Here is a 17,888-nt window from a genome sequence, read left to right on the forward strand (position 1 = left end):
CGTGAATGTCTGATTGTTATTGTGCAAAACTGTTTTTCTCAATATGTTTGCATTCTAAATGTGGTCAACACTAGTACATTATTTGGGGGATTCAAAATCATTAATATCATTTCAGTTCACAAAAGAAACCATTTCTAAACAGTGTCTTAGAATATGATATGATGAATCAGAGTGTGGACTCATCTGTGAACAGTGTCTTCAAAGGTCCTGTTTAGGTGTGGCCAACTTAATCCATGTTACTGGTATCCTTTGTAGACAGAAGAAATTTGGATGTATTTAATCACTGAACCAGAAACCATGAGTCAGAAGAAACCAGAAAGGCAAACACAAGAAGAGAGAGGGAGAGAGAGAGAGAAAGGAGAGAGACAGAAAGAAAGGAGAGAGAGAATGGTTATGTGATGGGAGGCAGGAATGCAAACCAAGGAACCCCAAGGGTTGTTCCAAGCCAGCACCAGAACGCTGCAGATTTTGGAGAGAAAGTATGGACTTGCTGATGCCTTTGGACTTCTAATCTCCAACATCATGAGACAATAAATGCTTAAGCCAATCAGTTGTGTGGCATTTATCATAGTAACCTAGCAAACTAAAATATACTGCTAAAGGGAAAAAAACACAAACAAATCCTGACTTACAGTGTTTTTTGATTTTTGTGGTGTAAACACTTCTACTATGGTCAATTTCAGGCCACCAGTTGTTTAACAACCAGCTCACAGAATTCTCAAATTGTTAACAATCATCTTCTGCATGCTGGTAAAAGCTGGCTCCAGTACACTCCTGAGAAAGTGGTCTGTGTAGTAAGGAAACAGGTGGGAAGTTATGAAGTAATAAATGCAAGATATTGAAGACTAGTAGTAAGGGATAGAGACCTTGCAATGGCATTAGCATGAGTGAAAACATCCAAATTTAATAGACATTTTTGATGAATTGATAAAATTTGGTAACTTACTGAATAGTAAAGTAAAGGAGTAAAGAGGAAGAGGAGTCAAAGAATAATGTTAACATTTTTAACTTGGAAGATTGAGGGGGTGGTAGAGTCTTTGATTGTGATTCAGGAATAAAAAGGACAGAAAGTTTGGGGAAGAAGGATTCAATTACATTTCAAAATCTTAAGTACAGAAACACTGTGAATGTTGGTTTAGGATTGGAAGAGAGAACCAGGTTATAAAATAAATAAGAATATAGACAAAATTTCCCTGAGGGAGGAATTTCATTCTGCATTGCATACATATTGTTAAAGATGCTCATAAAAATATCTAGGTAAAGAAGTTTACAGAGTATATAAAAACTATATAGATGATTTTTAAGCATCTTTAACAATATATATGCAATCCAGAATGAAATTCCTCCTGCAGGGAAATTTGCTCTATTCTTTACATTTTGATTTAAAATTAATGGCATCTTTTTTTTCCCCTAAGAATGTTCCTGTTCATCCCAATCATTTTAAGAAAAGACTGGATATTTTGAGTCAGTTAATCTAAGAAATATTAATATTCTCTTTTGCAATAGAGTTGTGTTGAATAAAATTGTCTTGATGCAAATGAAAGAATATGTATTTTGCAATTTAATACATATAGAGATCACATTAGTACTAAATTTAGAAATAATTTTTAGTATTGGAGGGTCTAGAAATTTGATTCATACATCCAATGATGTTATTGTTAGGAAAAATGATGACGAGTTCTATTTTTCTGCTTTTATTGTGTGGAGTAGGTGGGGGGTGAATAAAACACTTGCTCCTTTACATCAGCTAATTCCTTCTGTTCATAATTATTGAGAAGGTATGCCAATCTAATGATACTTTGTACACAGTAGGTATTAATTATTGCTTTTGGTTTAATAGTATTTAAAGTTCTTTATTGGTGGAGTCTTACTTCTCAGATAACTTTGATTCAAATTAACCGCTCTATTTTTCTACTGGAAAGTTATCTGGGGTTCCTGAAATGGTCAAAGACAAGATGTCATTTCATTTCAACAAAGCATTACTGCACACCTAATAAGTTCAAGGAAAAAAAAAAAATTAAACAGGTGCTACATTCAAGGCTCTTCTCTCAAGGAGCATACAGGTCAATATTCCTGCTTGGTACTCTGTATTCATTAAGAGTGTTTAATCTCTTTAAATAAAATAGTTCAGTGTTAAAAGAATATAGCACCCAACACCTTGCATGGGTGTGCAATATTTGTTACAATTGTTGACAGCACATTTTTATAATTGTACTAGTAACTATACTCCATGGTTTAACATTGGGCTCATTGCTTTTATAGTGTAGTTCCAAGGATTTAAAAAAAATTATTGTTGCCATATATACAATCTAACATTTCCCCTTTTAATTACATTCAGATGTATATTTCAGTGCTGTTAATTGTGTTCACAATATTGTGCTACTATAACCACCTCCCATTACGAAAATATTTCTATCATTTCCAATAGAAACCCTGCACTTTTGAAGCCTTAAATTTCTATTCCGTATTCTTACCCCATCCCCTGGTAACCTGTATCTAGATTCTGACTCTATGACTTTGCTTATTATATTTACTTCAAATCAGTGAGATCACACAATATTTGTCCTTTATGTGCCTGACTCCTTTCATTCAATATGATGTCTTCAAGGTTCACCCATTTTTGTCACATGTATCAGGACTTCATTCCTTTTTATGGATGAGATATATTCCATGATATCCTTATACCACATTTTATTTATCCATTCATCTGTTAAGGGACAGTTGAGTTACCTCTATCTTTTGGCAATTGTGAATAATGATGTTATGAACAACAGTGTGCAAATATATGTTCCAGTTCCTGTTTCAGTTCCTTGGGGTACATATCTAGTAGTGGGATTGCCAAGTCATATGATAGTTCTATACTTAGCTTTCTGAGGAACTGCCAAACTGTCTTCCACAGTGGTTGCATGATTTCACATTGCCATCAGTAATTAATGAGTGTTCATATTTCTCTGCATCCTCTCAAACACTTGTTATTTTCTATTTTATTTAATAGCAGCCATTCTAACAGGTATGAAATGGTGTCTCACTTTTTTTTCTTATTTGAGAATTTGTGAGTTTGTAAAACAATCATGCATACCATACAGGATTCCCAATGTCACTCCATCACCAACACCTTACATTGTTGTGACACATTTGTCACAAATAATGAAAGAACACTTTCATAATGTTACTGCTATCTACAATCCATAGATTTGATAAATTTGTCTCACAAACTATCATTATTACTAGCTGTATTAATATTGTATATTTGTTATAGCTCAGGTGTGAATGTTCTCATATTTGGACTGTTAACCATAGTCCATAATTTACCACAGGGTTCACCATGTTATATGGTTCCTTGACTTGTACAATCCATTCAAAGTGTACACTCAGGGATTCAGTTTGATTGCAGGATTATGCAATCCATTTCAGAATATTTTCATTATTCCAAAAGAAAAAAATCCCATGCCCTTTTATTATCCTCCCCATTATTGAACCGTAGCATTGATATTGTACCTTCTTTGCCATTGCTCTAAAAATATTACAGTATTACTCTGCACTATAGTCTATATGTTACATTAGTTGTATTTTTTTCATTTATCTCCATATTCATTACACCTTATATTAGAGGAACATTCTTGTTTTTGTACTATTAACCACAAACATCATCATCACCAAAATCACTATGTTGTACAGTCCTTAGATTATCCTCTAACTTTCTTTCAATTGACATTAACCTCCCTGGACTATCCCTTTCAGTCACAATCATATATATATAAATCAGTAGTATTGATTATACTTACTATAATGTGTTAACATCAACTCTAACCATTTCCCTACATTTACAATCCCCCTTATTAAAAATTCTACATCCATTCAGTATCAGCAATCCCTTCTCAACCTACATTCCATCTCCTAGTAATCTATACTCTAGAGTTCAACTCCATGAGTTTACTCATCATATATAGTTCATATTAGTGAGATAATACAATGAATTTCCTTTTTTGTCCAGCTTATTTGGCTCAACAGAATATCTTCAAGGTTCATCCATTTGCCATATGCATTCCAAGTTCATTTTTTCTTGTACCTGAATAGTATTCCATTTTATGTATATACCACATTTTGTTTATCCATTCATCAGTTGATGGACACTTGGGTTGTTTCCATCTTTCAGCAATTGTGAATAATGCCACTATGAACATGGGTGTGCAAATGTCTGTTCATGTTTTTGCTTTCTGTTCTTCTGAATATATTCCTAGTAGTGGGATTGCCAGATCATAGGGCAATTCTAAATTTAGCTTCCAGAGGAACCACCAAACTGTCCTCCACAGAGGCTGCACCATTTTGTAGTTCCATCAGTAGTGAAGGAGTGTTCCTGTTTCTCCACTTTTTCTTTTCTGTTGTTGTTGTTGTTTTTAATAGCAGCCATTCAAATGGGTATGAAATGGTATCTCACTGTGGTTTTGGTTTGCATTTCCCTAACGGCTTATGATGCTTGGCTTCTTTTTACATGCTTTCTGGTCATTTATATATCTTCTTTGGAAAAAATGACTATTCAAGTCTTCTGCCCATTTTTAATTATTTGTCTTTTTGTTGTTAAATTGAAGGGTTTATTTATTCTGTATATTAAACCTTTATTGGACATGTGGTTTCCAATTTCTCCCATTGTGTAGGTTCTCATTTTGCTTTCATGATAATGTCCTTTGTGGCATGAAAGTTTTAAATTTTTATAAGGTCCCATTTATCTACTTTTTCTTTTGTTGTTTGTGCTTTGGGTGTAAAGTCTAAGAAGCCATTATTAACACAAGGTACTGAAGATGCTTCCCTAAATTTTCTTCTAGAAATTTGATAGTTCTAGTTCTTATATTTAAATCCTTGATACATTTTGAGTTGATTTTGCTATAGGTTGTGAGGTAGGGGGGTCCTACTTTTTTTTTTTTTTTCCAAATTGAGATCCAGTTTTCCCAGCACCATTTACTGAAGTGACTATTGTTTCCCCATGTAATGGTCTTTGCTCCTTTGTCATAAATCAGTTAACAATAAATGTGAGGCTTGATTTCTGAACTCTCAGCTCAAGCCTATTGGTCTTTATGTCCGTCCTTGTGTCAATAAAATGTTGTTTTAATTACTGTAGCTTTCTGGTAAATTTTAAGTTTGGGTAGTGTAAGTACTCCAAATTCATTCTTCCTTTTAAAGATGGCTTTAGCTATACTGGGCACCTTATCTTTCCATATAAATTTGATGATTAGCTTTTCCATTTCTGCAAAGAAGGTTGTTGAATTTTTAGTAGGATTGTGTTGAATCTGTAAATTTCTTTGGGGAGGATTGACATCTTAACAATATATTTAGTCTTCTAATCAATGAACATGGAATATCTTCCCATTTATTTAGGTCTTTGATTTATTTTAGCATTGTGTTGTAGTTTTCTGTGTACAAGTCCTTTATATCCTTGGTCAGATACATTCCTAGATATTTGATTCTTTTAATTGCTCTTGTAAGTGGAATAATTTTTTTCTTGATTTCTTCTTCTGATTGTTCATTGCTTATATACGAAAACATTACTTATTTGAGGGTGTTGATTTTATACCTCACCACTTTGATAAATTCATTTATTAGCTCTAGGAGCTTTGTGTTGATTTTTCAGGATATTTTTATAAAGGATCATGTCATCTACAGTATACAAGATATAAAAGAATATGAAAAATCGCTAGCTATGGATAAAAAGAAAAATATTAAAGTTTTATATTTTTCTCAAAAATTCCATTTCTTGAATTTTGATAGGACTATAATGAATTGGTAATCTAATTTGCAAACATTGATCATTCAATAATACATTCAATAATACTAAGTAAGTAGCCAACCATCAAATATCCCTCCATTTACTTAGCTCTTTGTTACTGTCGTTTAATAAAGTTATGTCTTTTCTCCATAATGGTCTTTGTCTTCTTTATTTAATTGTTAGTAGCATTATAGTGTTTTCCTGCTAATGTAAAAATCTTATTTATTAAGATTATAGTTTCTAAATTGCTATTATTGATATAGATAAATACTCATTTTATAAACAGATAGTGGTAAGTTAACCTTGTTAAACTTTTATTTATTCTAATAATTGTTTGATATTTTAACTTTTCTATGTAGCTTGCCATATCATCTGCAGATTGTGGCTAAATTAACTCTTCCTTTCAAATCTAATTTTTTTTTTTCAAAGAATTTATTCTTTATTTTCTAGTTGGTCATTCCCACCTCCACATGTCTCCCTGGTCTGTCTGCTTGTTGTCTGCTTGCTGTGTCTGCTCATTGTCTATGCTCATCTTCTTTGGGAGGCACTGGGAACCAAACCCGAGAATTCCTGTGTGGGACATGGGTACCCAAGAGTTTGAGCCACATCCACTCTTCCCAATGTCTTATTTTATCTTTTATAATGTTGTCCTGGAATAACTATCATTACACTAGTCAGCATCACTGATAGTGAAAAAGATATTTGACTTGTCCCTAATCATGAAAGGAATGTCTCAGAAGTTTTCCATAACATAAAATATTTACTACAGTTTTTTTGGAGGGTGGGAAAGTGGAGGGCATAAAAACAAATTAAGGGAAATCCCAAATCAAATCATGAGAGAATATCTGACAAACAAATTTGAAGGACATTCTAAGAAATATTTTGCCTCTAACTTTCAAGAACTTGTGAATTCTGAGATTTTATTCAACTTACAAGCTAGAATGTTAACTTGCTACAGTTTCACTGATGTTGACAGAAAACACACAACTATTTTGTCAGGAAAAAAGCCCATGTTATTATGCATTAGCCGGAGTATCAGCATTTGAGTTGGTCCCTATGGTGGTTTGAAGTTGCATGTACCCCAGAAAAAAAAATCCTTAAATCTAATCTATTCCTGTGGATGTAAGTAGGACATTTCAATGAAGCTACTTCAGTTAAAGTGTGATCCATCTCATTTAAGATGGGTCTTAATCCTATTACTGGAGTCCTTTATGAGTGGAATGAATACAGAGAGAGTATGCGCCACAGGAAGCAAGAAGCTCAACTGGGACACAGAAGAGAAGAAAGAGACCGGAAGACACTACCATGTGCCTTGCCATGTGGCAGAGAAGCCAAGGTCTTTGGGTAAAAAACATTGCCTTGGTGATACCTTGATTTGGATATTTTCCCAGTCTCAAATCTGCAAACTGACAAATGCCCATTGTTTAAGCCACTCCATTTCATGGTATTTGCTGGAGCAGCCTAGGAAGCTAAGAAAGTACCCTAAGCTATGATTCTCACAGGGCAACATGAAGAGGCCCACATTATGGGAGAGAAACAGTGGGCTTAGGGAACCCAAATCTTTTGTAACATGTTATAAGGGAGTCTCTGCTTTGCTTCAGGGGGTAGAAGCTATTTCTTCAAACACTATTTGCTATACACTCACATTTGAAAATATAGCACAAAACATAGGCAGTCAGTGCCTCTACTGGTAATATGTGCAGACATATAAGGTACACACTAAGAACCATTATGTAATAGTAGTCTTCAAAAGTGTCATGGTCATGAAAGCAAGGAAAGACAGAGGAAGTGTTTCAGACTGAAGAAGATGAGAGATTATAGCTAAAAGCATTGTGTGATTCTGAGCACTTTCCATTTGCTATTGAAAAAAAACAATTCTTGAAAAACAGGAGATATTTGTCATAGGTTCTGAGGATTAGATAGTAATGTGCACCAATGTTTATTTTGTGACTTTGAGAATTATATTGGCACCCTTTTCATAGGCAAAAAATACAAAAGTATATGGTGGTGATGGGGCTTTGAGAAAATAACTTCGTTTCGAGTGGTTCAGGGTGAAAAACCAACCTTCTTTAGGATACTTCCAGTTTTTCTCCAAGCTCATTATTGTACAAAGAAACACGGGGGAGCAGGGTTTTTAAAGAGGTGACTATTTTGATTAACTTAATTTATTTAATATTTAATAGTTTATGCGAGTTTCATTGTCTTAAACAATTTTTATTTTATTTTTTAAAATATTTATTTGATCAAGATATTCAATTTTGATACTGTAATTATTTTACCCTTTTACTGTTTTCAATTTAAGTCCTAATAAAATATATTGAAAGTTATCAAATTGCCTCTCAGCATTGCTTTAATTCTTCCCTCACATTTGGAAAGAGAGTGTTCAACTATCAATCAGTATTATACATTTTGTTAATTCCTCTTTTATTTTATTTTAACACAAGAGGAATTTAAGGTTTTATTTTTCACTCATTTGAAGATTTTTAATCTATTTTTTTGTTTTTAAAAAGAATAATGACTCTGACATTTTTAAACCTCTTTTTTTGCCTATTACATGGTCAATTTTTTAAAATATTTAATGTTTTTCTAATATTTTTAGTCAGAGACCTGTAGAGCTTTACTTAAATACACACACAATAGTTCAAATTTATAAATTTTGTTATTTAAATCTTCTACACCTTTGCTTATTAATTTTTGTCTTTTTAATCCATAAGCTTTTGAAGGAGGGATGAGTAAACACATTTTCATATTTGTTTCTTCCAATAATTATCCGTATTAGTCAGCCAAAGGGGTGCTAATGAAAATACCAGAAATCTGTTGGCTTTTATAAAGGGTATTTATTTGGGGTATAAGCTTACAGTTACTAGGCCATAAAGTGTAATTTACTTTCCACACCAAAATCTGTTGCCACATGTTGGAGCAAGATGGCTGATGACATCTGCAAGTGTTCAGGCTTCCTATTCCTCTTAAGGCTCCATGGTTCCAGCTTCTTCCAATGTCAGCTGTAGACTGGAATAAGCCTTGCCTCTCTCCCAGGGCTCATTTCTCTCCAGGCTCCAGGCTCAGCTGCTCTGCTTGCTCTACAAGGCCAGCTGTAAACAATCACGTGAACGACTTGTCTCCTTCCCAGGGCCGCTGCCATGTCAAATGGAGACTTCTCTCTTTCCTCCCGTAGCTGCTTCTCTGTGTATTTACTTCCCGGGGCTCCAGGATCAAAACTCCACTCTCTGCTCTGCCATGTAATTCTCTCTATAAGTCTCCGCCCACCAAGGGATGAGGGATTCATCTTTCCACTGAAGTGGCCCAATCAAAGCCTTAATCATAACTTAATCAAGGAAAAGTAAAACCTCTGAATCCAATATAATATACCCAGAGGAACAGACCAATTTACAAGCATAATCCAATAATTATTTTTGGAATTCATAAATAATGCCATGCTGCTTCATTATCTAACAACTTTTTAATATTGATTGACATTTTATTCAAAGTATATCTTCTATCTCTATTAATCTTTTTCATTATATATTTCCCTTGTTCTTTAACTTTCAATGTTATCTTGTGTATGTTATTATTTCATTACATAAATACCATTTGTATTTTTAAAATCAAATCAGATTTATTTTATTTATATATTTTATATATATTTTTTTTTAAAGATTTATTTATTTATTTATTTATCTCCCCCCCCACCCCACCCCACCCCGGTTGTCTGTTCTCTGTGTCTATTTGCTGCATCTTCTTCTTTGTCCACTTCTGTTGTTGTCAGCAGCACGGGAATCTGTGTTTCTTTTTGCTGCGTCATCTTGTTGTGTCAGCTCTTCGTGTATGCGGCACCATTCCTGGGCAGGCTGAATTTTCTTTCATGCTGGGCGGCTCTCCTTACGGGGTGCACTCCCTGCTCGTGGGGGTCCCCCACATAGGGGACACCCCTGCGTGTCACGGCACTTCTTGCGCGCATCAGCACTGTGCATGGGCCAGCTCCACATGGGTCAAGGAGGCCCGGGGTTTGAACCGTGGACCTCCCATGTGGTAGACGGATGCCCTAACCACTGGGCCAAGTCCACCACCTATATTATATACTGAAACATCTTTTTCAACCTATTTAATAGCTTTGCATTGAACATGCTTTCTCTTTCTTCTTCCCTATTTTGTATTTTGTTTACCTTCTCCTTTTGGTTTAAAAGTCATGTGACTTATTTGAGTCTTATGATAATTGCCTTTAACATATAACTCCTATTTAGCCTTAAACATCCCTATCAGTTTTCTGAATTTGTTGCTATCTATATTCTTTCCTGGATGAAAATTATACTAGCATGTAACATTACTGTAACTTTTTACTGTAATTTTTGGCTGTATTAGTCAGCCAAAGGGGTGCTGATGCAAAATACAAGAAATCTGTTGGGTTTTACAAAAGGGTATTTATTTGGGGTAGAAACTCACAGTTACCAGGCCATAAAGTGTAAGTTACTGCTGGATCTAAAGGAGCCTTCTCTCCTTCCTCACATATCTGCTTCTCTCTCCCAAGTGTATTTACTTCCAGGGCTCCAGGGGCTCAAAACTCCCAACTCTTTCCTCTGCCATGTCTTTTTCTCTGTGAGCCCCGCCCACCAAGGGGAAGGGGACACAACGTCCTACTGATGTGGCCCAATCAAAGCCTTAATCATTAATCAAGAAAAAGTGAATCCTCTGAATCCAATGTAGTCTAACATACCCAGAGGAACAGACCAATTTACAAACATAATACAATATCTGGTTTTGGAATTCATTTATAATACCAAACTGCTAAACTCTCCAATCAAAGTTATTCTTAAACACACACACACACACAAACACACACACACAAATCCAAATCCAAATACCATGTAGATATACTCTAGCTTTTTCCTTCAGAGTTATTATAATATTTTTGCTACCTTTTATTTATTTAAAACCAGATTTTAATTCATTTAATTAACCTTACTTTCACATTTTAAAAAAATTCTTCTGGATTTATTTCTCTTCTATTTGAAAACTTCCAGACAAAATTTTTAAGTTGATCTTTATGAAGAAATATTGTGAAGGCTTTATATGACTGAAATTGCAATTATTCTGACCTTATTTTTTTGTCATTAGAGTTGGATGGCTATAAAATTAGAGATTCAAAGTTTTTCCTTTTTCTTCTAGATCTTAAAATATTACTTGTCTTCCTGAATCTAGCGATGTCAATCTACTTTTTATGTTTGATTTGGTCTGCTCTTTATCTCAGGACACTTAAAGTATTATTTAGGGATATATTCTTCAATTTTCTTATAATGTGTAAATTCTTTTTTTATACTCTGCAATAATCTATTGGCCATTTAAATGAAGTATCTTTCAACTTCCTTTAAAACAGTGGTTTTCAAATTATTGTTTCTTGAAGCTTCAACTTTGTTAGAAATGCAATTTTTTGTGTGTCACCCAGACCTATGAAATCAGAAATCTGCAAGCAGAACCCAGTAGTCTCTTTTTGCAAGTCCTGGGGGTGAGTCTGATGCCTTCTAAAATTGAAAACCACTTCTTTAAAAGGTAAGAAACCTATCATCCTATTTTCTTCAAATATTTCCTCTTCTCCTCAAATTTATCTTTTATTATGGGACTGCTATTACCCAAATTTTATTTTTTCTACTTATTAATGTTTATCTTTTTTACTGCATTCTTGATTCAATGTTTAGGCTCATTAATTTTTCTTCAGCTATCTCAATATTATGTTCTCCCATGCTTTTTTCCTTTATTTCAACAATTAGACATTATCTCAATAGAACTATTCGGTCCTTTGTGAATTCTTTTTCATTTGTCAGGTGAAAGATGCCCTCCTTTATCTCTTTAAGCATAAAAATTTTGTTCGTTTTAAATTCCTTGTCTACTACAACAATTCAGCTTCATGTGATATACAGTCTTTGATTTGCTGATATTCTTGTCTTATTAGTAATCCTCAGGATTTTAGTCACTTGAGTACTTATTTTTTCTTGGGATGCCATCTACCATGTCTGGAAATGTGTATTAGGAAAAGGCCAAAGCACAAATCCTAGAGAGAGATAATGAGGTCCAAGCAGAGAGTACCAAAGACCACAGAAACACTGCTGATAAACTATCCTGATTACTGTGTTCCGGTTTAGTCATCATTTATTTTTAAAATGTATAAGGGGATGCAGAATTTACAGGCATTTTTATTTAGTTGTCTTTCTCCAGGTTCTGGTGTTTGCAGGGGAGGTTGTTCAGTAATGAGTGCCCAGCAACATCACTCTTACCCTAGGATGACTTTTGCTTTCCTGATTTATCTAGTGACCACATAGCAATAATCATTCCCAAATAAAACTGAGGAGGAAAAAGAATAGAATTTTATTTGTTCTTCTGCAAATTGTTTTTCACTGTTGTGTCTAGTCATACTTGTAATACCCTACTTCCTAAAATTCACACACACATACAGTTTATGCCAGCCTTTATTGTCCCCAATGGTTTTTCACAGTATGTCTGTTGTGTGTGTTTGTGTATTTTTTAGAACATATTTCCCTCTAAATTTTGTAGCATCTTCAGGGTTGATTTTGTGAGAAGAGCTGATCTAGCAGGCTATGCTAATTCACCATATTGTTCCAGAATTATCATTTTTAAATGAGATTAAATTGTGTTACATCCCTATCTAAACACATCCACGTATTTTTCTTTGACTAATGAATAGAATCCAAATTTTGCATGAAATGTGGGGATTTTTATAACTTACTGCTATGGATCAAATCATGTCTGCCACAGGACATGTTCAAGTTTTAACCCTCATCCTGTGGTTGTGAACCCACTTGTAAATAGAACCCTTGGAGATGTATTGATTAAGGTGAGGCCAAGCTAAAGCAGAGTGGGCCTTAATCCAATATGACTGGAGTCCTTAAAAATAGGAGAAACATGGACACAAGAGGAGACAGATTGAGAGAACTCTCCTAAAGATACATCTGACCATTCAGTTTCCTTGCTGATATTCCTCCATGTTGGTTCCCCACTGCATTGAGAATAGAATCTTCATGGGTCCAGAAATTACTTGAATCTAGACGTACTAGTTTGTAACACTCTAGATACACCAATTTACTATCAGTTTCTCAAAACTCATCAATTTTTTGTTTCAGGACCTTTACAATTTCTGCTCCTTCACATCTGGAATGTCGTTTCTCCAATTGTACACATACCCCCCTAGCTTCTCATCATAATTCAAGGTTTAGTTCAATTGTGAACTTTTGCAAGAAGCTCACTTGACTACTCTCTCTCAAATGTGTCCTTCAAGACACTCATAATTTCATGGTCCATTGATTTCTTTCATTGTGATATCACAATGTTACCATCATGATCATCTGACTCACTTATTTGTTTTTATTTTTATTTTTTTCTTCTTTATTTTCTTTTAAATGTTACATTAAAAAAATATGAGGTCCCCATATACCCCCTACCCCCTCACCCCACCCTTCCTACATCAACAACCTCTTCCATCATCAAGGCACATCCACTGCACCTGGCGAATACATTCTGGAACACAGCTGCGCCACATGGACAGTGGTCCACATTGTAGCCCACACTCTCCCCCAGTCCACCCAGTGAGCCACGGCAGGACACACAACATCCAGCACAACCCAGGACAACTCCTAATCCTGAAAATGCCCCCACACCATATCTCTTCTTCCATCTCCCTACCATCAGCAGCCACCGTGGCCACCCTCTCCACTACTACAATTTCTTCCCTTACTAATCACCATAGTTTCCCAGCAGAACACCAATAAGTCCACTCTAATCCATAATCTATTCCTCCATTCTGTGGACCCCGAGATGGTTATGTCCAGTCCCCCTCTACATCAAGAGGGGGCTTAGATTCCCCATGGATGATGGATGCAATTCTCCTGCTGGCAGCTGTAGGCACTCTTGGCTCCCTTGTGTGGTTGTTGACCCTCTTCACCTCCCTGTCAGCTGGCTAGGATAAGTCCAACAAACAGGAGAGTAGGAGCCGCAAGTCTGCTGAGTGGGAATACCATATATTGCATATGTGAATTACTGTGATCTAAAACTTATGTGAAGACAAACTTAACAATTAGAGAAAAAAAAAAAAGGACATAGACACTGAGGAAGAAAAGGAAGAAATTGCCTTGCCACTGTACATACATGGCAACACCTATAGCAGTGATAAAAGGCAAAATGTCAAAAACAAAGCTTTTTTATTTTTGATACTCTGATTTATTGTTCATTTACTTAATTTTTCTAAATTACTATGTATTATATATCTAACCTTTAAACCCATCACTATATTCCATTTTACTATTAATGGAATCTGGCAATATACTGAGCTTCCCTTTTGAAGAAGTTTTGGACCACAGAGAGGTTCAACTATGGTGAGGGAGGAGTACTCATTTGGGGTGTTATTGGTGGGTGGCATATAATTGGGAGGGAGTTCTCCAGGGCATGTATACACAGTACATAGAAAGGTCTGGATATTTTCATAGTGGTTGCAGTTAGAAACAACAGCTGAGAGAGTGCTGGGTTCCTGGCCAGGGGAACTCTATCACATTCCCCAGTGGAACAGCAACAATCCCCCAAGTGCAATGGCAAAGACCAACAAAGATGGATGGTCCAACGATGAACCCATGATGCTGGTGGCTCTGATTATGAGCCTGTGTGCCTGAAATATGAACTAGGCCTAGAGCTGTGGGGTGCCTAAGAGTTACGTCCTGAGAGCCTCCATGTTGCTCAAATGTGGCCATTCTCTAAGCCAAACCCAGCATGTAGATGCATTGCCTCCCCCCCAGTTTGGGACATGACTCCCGGGGATGAGCCTCCCTGGCTCTGAGGGATTACTACCAAGCACCAGCTGATTATGTAACTAGAAAAAGACCTTGAATAAAGGGGTCAACTCAGAACAGCAGAATATCTCAGCCTATATGTAATATCAGGTGTTAAAAACTGCCTTTTGACTTTGTATAAAAGGGGGAAATGGAAAGGACAAATGAGTTTATAAGGTTATGAGTCTCTAAGAATCAGGAGGTTATTAGAGGGGTGATGCTTATGCATGCCTCAGCAGGGTACCAGAGATAGTGACGGTAGATGGAACCACAGGTGCTGGTTCTCCTGAGGGCTGCAAAGACCCACAGGTTCTATGGTCATGGCAGATGGCTCTGGAGTTCAGGGCCATGTCAGTTGGCCCTACTTTGGAGCTTGGGTTCCTAAATGTGATAGAGTTGGACTCAGATATGACCTTTCTACACATGCCTCTTCTGTTACTTTTATGGGACCTGTGGTTGGTGTTTGGGTTGGTGTATACTCCGGAGACCTGAATTTCTGGACTGTCCATATGACTTATTTGTTCTTATATTTATGTTTGTCCTCTCAATCTAGAATATACAGTGGTAACTTGATACTCACCATTAATTGGTTCTAGGATGCATGACAATTACCAAAAATGACAAGCACCAAAAATGACAAATACCAAATAAATTTTCCCATAAGAAATAATGTAAATAAATTTAATGCATTCCCAAACCAAAAAAAAAAAAAAAAAAATTCCACATTTTTAAGGCAATATATAAAAAGATAGGGTTGTATATCATTATTTTACATTAGAAATAAGCCTAAAAATAAATAGCTAGAAAGATGGAAAGATAGAAAGATAGATAGATATAGATAGATAGATAGATAGATAGATAGATAGATAGATAGATAGATAGATAGATAGATAGGTAAGTAAGTAAAAACTTCACTTTACCTGTATGAGAAGAGGCCATGGCCTAATGGGATGGCGGAAGGAGAGTGGTGAAGAGAGGTTACATGGAGTGTTGCTTTGGAAAGAGAATCTCCCTCCAATAGAACAATGGACACTTGCACTTCAAGTGTTCTTTCTCTTTTCTGCCTTTTTTTCAACTTGTACCACAGGCTGTGTCACACTATTTGCCACCTTTGCTAAAAACCTATCCAATGAGAACTGCTTCTGTCTTCTTTTCAGAATTCCTTGAAAGTGTGAAATTGTTTGGTCATTCAATAAATTCATTTTTCTGCTTGTCAGAGCTTTGTCCAGATAGTACTTCTCCACAAAGTTTTGAACTGCTGCCCATTTTGCACACATTTCTTTTATCAAGGAATTGGGGACAACCTCCCTTATTTCCTCCGCAGCTGAAGCAATCTCTTCAGCCACCTCTTGTTGCTGTGCCTTCTGTAGTTCCTGCAGCTCCTCAGTGCTGAGCTCTTCAGCATATTCCTTCACTAACTCCTCAACATCAGCAGCGATACCTGCTGGAGGTTGATACCTCCAGACCATGGATTGGCCCAAAGATACCATATCCTGCACAACTGTACTCTCTGTATCTACAGATTTAGGGTTAGTCACAAATTCTTCAAAGTCTATCTGAGTCACAGAATTTCACAGTCCACAAATTCTGGTCGATTAATGCCTTCTCCTCTTTTGTGATGTAGGTTCTACTCAACATTTTTTTTCCAAAAAATCTTCAATCTCATCACAATTAAAAACTTGGTGGGGAATAAAGCCCTCAGGGTCTATGCGGTCTTAAAATTCACTGACAAATTCATCAGCAGCCTTTTTATTAGCACTCGCTGCCTTGCCATGACTCATGACACTATGGATGCTGGTCCTCTTTTTAAAATTATCAAACCAGCCATGGCTGGCCTTAAAAACTTCAGCACTCTCATCACTCAGTTCTGGTTTATTTTTCAGAAGATCGGCATGCAACAATCACTTTTTCTCATGTTATGGCTTCTGATACCCTGTCACTCACTAACTGCTTCTTGTTTACCCAAATTAATACCAGCTTTTCAACTTCCTGGAGTGTTTAGGAATGCTGTTCTGTTACTGCTTTAACTCCATTCACAACATCAGCCTCTTTTTTTTTTTATCACTTCTTTATTCTTAATGATGGTGGAGACCATTGTTTTAGCCATACCATATTCCCTAGCAAGATCAGTAATGCAAATACCATGCTCATTTTTACCTATTATTTCTTTTTTTTTTGCTCGATAGTGGTGTGAAGTAATTTTTTTTTCTGCACAGTGTTACCACTGCTCATTTTCTTAGAACCCATGATGATAAAGAAACACAAAAATATACAAAATTACCACAGAAGCTAAGACCACAATAGGATGTGCACTGGGCAAGAGTTATCACGTGACTAATGTGTGACCCTTTGTTCTGGCTGGAAAGGGTAGTGAGTCACAAGGCAACCGACACCAACAAGGTCTTGATTATGCATCAAGTACCAAACAAACAACAAGTACCAGGATAAAATTTTTATGACAAAATATGTCGATTAACAAATTTGACAATTGTCAAGCAGTCGAGTACCAAGGTATGACTGTATACTCCATGAGAGCAAAGGAAGCCTTTTCTGACTGCTCTACTACACTAAACCTTGATAAAAGCACAGTAAATAGTACATAGTATGTCTTATGTATTTGTTTGTGTTGAATGAATGAATAAGTGGTAACTGCTCAGAACATCTGTGAAACTAGCTTCACAGTATCTTTTCAGTATATTTAATAATAACCAACTTTTATCCTTTGCGTTGCCTATTTTATTTTAGGAAACAGCAAAAAAAAACCAAAACCCACAAACTGTTGGGTATTTATTAAGGTGAGTAGGGAAGATTCGGCAAACAATTAAATAATATGACTGTCTTATCCAGTGAATTATCACTAGGTGTTCAGCACAATATCTCATATGTAAAGGTTCTCAAATATTATGTGAATAAATATGTGAACTATAGAGATACATTATGGTATATTGAATAATATGTAATATAGACTTCTTGACCAATAAGCACTTCAAATTGTATTTTCAGCAGAGCTACAAGTTTACAGACATTTATCCTTACTCTCTTGCAAAGTGCCACTCCTTTGATTACCAACTTTCTGGTCAATATTACTTGTTACATTATCAAGTTCATTATTTGCTATTATTTTGGGAGTAAATGGTACAACTCGATCTAGTGTGTGTCAAACAAAAACCAGGAATATATTTACAGCTTACTTCCTTCTTCTGTTGAATAGGTAAAATCCAAAACTTCCAGTCACACTATTGGTTTCATATGCAGACTGAAATGATCTATGAAACCTATGGTTGACAGTTCCCATTGTTTCT

The sequence above is a fragment of the Dasypus novemcinctus genome, chromosome 5 (genome assembly GCF_030445035.2).
Source record: "Dasypus novemcinctus isolate mDasNov1 chromosome 5, mDasNov1.1.hap2, whole genome shotgun sequence".
In the NCBI taxonomy this organism is placed as follows: domain Eukaryota; kingdom Metazoa; phylum Chordata; class Mammalia; order Cingulata; family Dasypodidae; genus Dasypus; species Dasypus novemcinctus.